The 6,129-nt window shown below is 37.0% G+C and overlaps 1 long non-coding RNA gene across 4 annotated transcripts; it reads right to left on the reverse strand.

Annotated features, from left to right (window-relative positions):
- Positions 1 to 714: 714 nt before the first annotated feature.
- On the reverse strand, positions 715 to 4,114 carry LOC109784560 (uncharacterized). 4 transcript variants are annotated; one of them, XR_005761861.3, is made up of 7 exons: positions 3,909 to 4,114; positions 3,578 to 3,688; positions 3,337 to 3,502; positions 2,651 to 2,883; positions 2,185 to 2,368; positions 1,451 to 1,540; positions 715 to 1,092 (listed from the first exon to the last, which is right to left on the reverse strand). It is a non-coding gene; the product is annotated as an uncharacterized lncRNA (long non-coding RNA). The 4 variants fall into 4 exon arrangements; XR_005761863.3 differs by having other exon boundaries at positions 2,651 to 2,769; positions 3,337 to 3,510; XR_005761862.3 differs by having other exon boundaries at positions 2,651 to 2,800; positions 3,337 to 3,510.
- Positions 4,115 to 6,129: the final 2,015 nt, after the last annotated feature.

Here is a 6,129-nt window from a genome sequence, read left to right on the forward strand (position 1 = left end):
TCAACAAAACCATAATTACACCCATAAACAAAAATAGACTGGTAAATAAACGTGTTGGTATACATCATGTTTTGCAAGCAGCAGCTTTGCATATTTGGTTTAGCATACATTGATATGATCATGTTCTGTGGATGACATGTTGGATGCAGCAAAATCTGGGTAGCAAATAAGAAATAAGCCAAGGATATTCTCAATACATTTTCTTGCTTGTCATTTAAAATCATCCTTGTTTTTTTCTTCTTTTGCTAGGAATGCCATAAAAATGGATAGGACAACAAACAATGTAAGTGAAAAACATAAGGGAATATAGATGTAGACCTTGGTCCAACAATTTAATCTTGCTCCAGCGAGTCATATTACACTATGACGTTTCTCGCGTTCCTAAGTTCAGTTAGTAAATAACATCAGGAAGCACAGGAAATTAATTGTTAGAGCAAGCTGGGATATATTACTTAGCGGCCTTGTCCCTTTCAGACATGGGTTTGCGGCCGTGTGTTCCCTTCTTCTGGCCGGTCGATCCAGTAGCAAGCTTAGGCTAGCCAGCCTCGTTTGGTGCATCCTCCATGAATCAATCTAGGTGCTTAAATCCTTGTACTTGTGTCCCACCGGAAGAAAATAGTTGAAGGTTGTGTACGTGCATCTTTACCTGGACCAACCTAAATGGTACTGTAGCAATTACTTGCGTTTTGCAGAAACGTGTCAAACAATACAAACTGCACAAAAATCTCTTCAATTGAATCAACAATATCCACTGAAAAGCAAATAAATTAAGAGCCAGTACAAAAACTGCAATGCTAGTACGTTACCCTGATCAATCCTTTCTTATTACCGTGCTTTTTATGCTTCCGCAGCCACATGTAAGCTATATTGACAATCATCACTCATCGGCATGAACTAGCACTTCTCTGATAGACTTAATCACGTTGCTGCTCTTAGGAAGTGTAGCAATAAGATCATCATGCGCCGCTGCGTCCTCTAGTTGGTGTCAGCGACGGCCAGCCAACCCGTGACCATTACCAGATAGATCAATTGGAGGAACGGAAGTATCACAGACGATATTCGTCAACCTGTCCATCTGCACGACCTAGTATTCTGTAGAACACATAAAGATAAAGGTACTAAATCATTTATTAGATACACAACATGTGGATATATAAACTAAATTTATTATATTAGTCTCTTGAACCAATAGTATTAGAAACATGCAAATTTTGGTATTCTTATGAAGAATGTATATTTTCTTATACTAAATGCTAATAAAAATGATCCAAATTCAGAGGTACACCAAATCACAATTATAGTCATGACAGAAAACACATGACTTAAAAGGCATTATTATCTCTTCCCAAAATTGGATACAAAATTAATGAACAATTAGAATTTTCCATGGTTCTTATATGAATACACTGTATCGCAGATAGTCTTAAATTGTATAGTTTATTAGAATCACCTTACTAAGGAAATTACCAGGTGATAGCACAGACATAGGAATTGTTCTTCAGAATTTCATCACAATCATAGAAAGTATTGAAGGAGAGCTCTGCAGAACAATCCAGAGATTAATGAGTGCGAGCACTACTAAGACAACATTAGCGCACAATAATCAGCAATCTATGTACAATTTGGTCACTTTGAAAAGTTAAAACAATTTATATAATATATTAGAGAATTGTGCGAGCTGGACCACTGATCATGAAGTAAAATATTTAGAAAAAGATCTTTACAAAAGACAACTATTATTGGTACAAAATTTGGAAGGGTGGTCTCTAATTTTTTTCTTCCTTTCTAACCAAAGACAACAATTGGTCAAATTAGACCACTGATAGTAACTTGCGTAAGATAATATTAATTACCTACAATAAAAATCACTGGGTAGTTTGTATTTGCTGATAGATATAAAATTTATTTCAGATATTCATTACAGTATTTCTATTATGTGTTCTTGAGTGAGGATTAATACACCATAGAGACCATAGCATGTTATGAATACACCATATAATAATTTGATGGTAATAGAAGGGCATGTTATTAATCCTCACTGAAGAACTTGTAATAGAAGGGCATGTTGTTGATACACCTATAATATTTTGAGCAAATTTGATTCTAGTAGTTCTGAACATGCAAGATTAGCATGACAGATCATAGCTTGTCTAACATCAGAGACCATACCATCAGAGACCGTACCTTTGTTAGTGTGTGAGTTTCTCGTTCCAGCACACAGACATTGTCATGTACCAGCTGTTTGTAGAGCTCATCCGGATGATAATCTGCATCTTCTTCAATTATTTCTCTTAACAGTTAGGATAGCGTCATAACTAAGTTGATGAGTTGTTAGGTTTCAGGCTGGTGATGTATTGTTAACTTTAACCTGGAATACAAAAACGTGTAAGTTACTTCTATATCTTTTTAATTGGAAGGAGCTCCTAACATAGAGCTTCTACAAACATATATTTTATATCATGGCATATGGATTTGCTATTAACTTATTGAATTGTATCTGTATGTTTGCATCAAATGAAAATCAAAATTAAGGAATCATCTTACATCATTGTTCCAAGGAAATAAGCTAAGAGCACGCATGTTCATTCTTCAATCAGAGAATTCTGCTCGGTGTTCAGTGCATATAAAAATTTAGTGCTACAATTGATACCTCTCCAGATTATGCTTTCTCATACAGAAAATCGGCGCCTCGTCTCCATAAGAGCTATGAAGTCTTTACTTTGATCTCTCTTTCTCCTGTTTGCTAACCAATTTATGTTTCACCCCCATCTCCACAGGAGACAGAAAGATACACGATTAGCTGATGGTATTCAAATCGACATAAACTCTGTTAGCACCTATATATGACAGCGATTACTTTGTATGCACTTGATATTAACTTTCCTGTAAAATAAATATACACATATAGCATTAATTATTTCCTTTTAATATGAAATACACAAATATAAAATATCGGACAGTTTTTGATGTTACTATGACAGTACATGACAGAACGAATCCACATCAATTTTGTTGACCTTCTCACCCCGTAGTGTAAAACTAAATTTTCTATCCCTGTATATTCGAAGAGTTGTAACTATTAGCAACCATGGTATCTGTACTCATTTACTTCCTTTCGATATACTCACTCAATATGAATCACAGTATCATCAATCTTTTAGAACTCGTCAGTTGTCTATTTTTCCTCAGACGCTTTGCTAACTTGCATTGACCAGCTTATCCCAGCACAAGTTTTACAAATATTCCACTTCCGTGTGGTGGAGAATAGAAGATAAACGTGGCAGTGGAAGATCTATACATTTGTAGAAAGATATGATTGCACCAATGAATATTTACCTGTCTGACGTCCTAGCTTGCTGATCAGGTTACACAATTGTACATATTTATGCATGCATCCATGGCGTACATGATTTATATGCTATGGCATGGATCTGAGCATGTAGTCTGCAATTGAAACAGATTCTTGTGCGATGGCTGCCCTTGCTCCTGGGAGAGATGTGACCTGGGAAACTGGGGCTAGGGCGTTAGAAAACTTGTGCCTCCCGATATAGTCAAGAGATATTAATTATAAGTACACCTGATGGGCATAGTTGTGCTCCAGTCCGATCTCGATGAGGCATCCAGAAATTGTACGTCAGAAGATTATGAGTTTGATCCAAATCGTGATTAGGTTGAATCCGAGCACAACCTGAAATTGTACATCAGAAGATTGAGAGTTTGATCCAAATCGTGATTAGGTTGACTTCGAGCACAACCAGATCAGAAGAGAGATGCAAAACAATTTAATTAGAATCCAAATTAAAAAAATTGGATGGCAAAACGGCAAAAACGTAATTAATGCAAAATAGTTTTAGGAACGAATCAGATCTAAATCGGTAAAACGAATTTGAGGCAGTAAGCCTCCTTACCATGCCAGATCCATGGCCCCTCTTGTTTTTTGAGATCCATGCCCTGCTTGCTTTACATTAGTTTGGTTGGGATTCGAGAGAGGAAAGGACGATGGAATAATTCCATGGGGATTAGATGGAAATAGTGGAGAGGAAGGACGGTGGGCTAGAGATTTGGTTTTCCACGGGGGGCCATCATGGGGAGAAAAAAAAGAAAAACGAAGGGAAGGGACAACAGAATACTTTACAATCCGATTCTTCTCGCATCTATTGTTTTTTTTACGACTCCTAATTTCTAATTAACATGGTAATTTCTTGGGAGTCTGTAATTAGTATAGGTAATAGAGGTATAGATAGATAGATAGATGTCTATCTAAGTGCGAGTTCTTTAGTAATATGATTAATTGAACTTCAATTTATCATGAACTTAGTCCTAATAGTATTTACATATCTATGTTGTAGATCAATAGCTCGCGCATAGCTTCCCCGCTTATTTTTTATATGTTCCTAGTGAAAAATAAATTGAAAGATGTTAGTAGCAATGATGCGGATTGAATCCGTGATCTGAGGATTATCCTCATTGCTGCACAGAAGAATTATGTCCTTGATGCACCGCTAGGTGACGGACCTATTGCAGGAGCATATGCAGACGTTATGAACGTTTGGCAAGCTCGATATGATGACTACTTGATAGTTTAGTGCACCATGCTTTACGGCTTAGAATCGAGGCTTGAAAGATGTTTTTGAAATGTCATGGAGCATATAAGATGTTCCAAGAGTTGAAATTAGTATTTCAGACTCATGCCTGTGTCGAGAGGTATGAGACCTCTGACAGTACTTTGCCTAAAAAGGATGAAGGAGAATAGCTCAATCAGTGAGCATGTGCTCAGATTGTCTGCGTACTACAATTGCTTGAATCAAGTGGGAGTTAATCTTTCAGATAAGATAGTAATGGACAAAGTTCTCTAGTCACTATCACCAAGTTACTAGAACTTCGTGATGAACTATAATATGCAAGGGATGATGAAAACAATTCCCAAGCTCTTCGCGATGCTAAAATCAGCGAAGGTAGAAATCAAGAAAAACATCAAGTGTTGATGGTTGACAAGACCACTAGTTTCAAGAAAAGGGGCAAAGGGAAGAAGGGGAACTTCAAGAAGAACGGCAAGCAAGTTGCCGCTCGAGTGAAGAAGCCCAAGTCTGGACCTAAGCCTGAGACTGAGTGCTTCTACTGCAAAGGGACTGGTCACTGGAAGCGGAACTGCCCCAAGTATTTGGCGGATAAGAAGGATGGCAAAGTGAACAAAGGTATATTGGATATACATGTTATTGATGTGTACTTTACTAGTGTTTATAGCAACCCCTCGGTATTTGATAATGGTTCAGTTGCTAAGAGTAGTAACTCGAAACGAGAGTTGCAAAATGAACAGAAACTAGTTAAGGGCGAGGTGACGATGTGTGTTGGAAGTAGTTCCAAGATTGATATGATCATCATCGCACACTCCCTATACTTTCGGGATTAGTGTTGAACCTAAATAAGTGTTATTTGGTGTTTGCGTTGAGCATAAATATGATTTGATCATGTTTATTGCAATACGGTTATTCATTTAAGTTAGAGAATAATTGTTGTTCTGTTTACATGAATAAAACCTTCTATGGTCATACACCCAATGAAAATGGTTTGTTGGATCTCGATCGTAGTGATACACATATTCATAATATTAAAGCCAAAAGATGCAAAGTTAATAACGATAGTGCAACTTATTTGTGACACTGCCGTTTAGGTCATATTGGTGTAAAGTGCATGAAGAAATTCCATGCTGATGGGCTTTTGGAATCACTTGATTATGAATCACTTGATGCTTGCGAACCATGCCTCATGGGCAAGATGACTAAGACTCCGTTCTCCGGAACAATGGAGCGAGCAACTGACTTATTGGAAATAATACATACTGATGTATGCGGTCCGATGAGTGTTAAGGCTCACAGCAAGTATCATTATTTTCTAACCTTCACAGATGATTTCAGCAGATATGGGTATATCTACTTGATGAAACATAAGTCTGGAACATTTGAAAAGTTCATATAATTTTAGAGTGAAGTGGAAAATCATCATAACAAGAAAATAAAGTTTCTACGATCTGATCGTGGAGGAAAATATTTGAGTTATGAGTTTGGTCTTCATTTGAAACAATGCGGAATATTTTCGCAACTCACGCCACCTGGAACACCACAGCATAAT

This window comes from Aegilops tauschii, chromosome 7 (genome assembly GCF_002575655.3).
Source record: "Aegilops tauschii subsp. strangulata cultivar AL8/78 chromosome 7, Aet v6.0, whole genome shotgun sequence".
Taxonomy (NCBI): Eukaryota; Viridiplantae; Streptophyta; class Magnoliopsida; order Poales; family Poaceae; genus Aegilops; species Aegilops tauschii.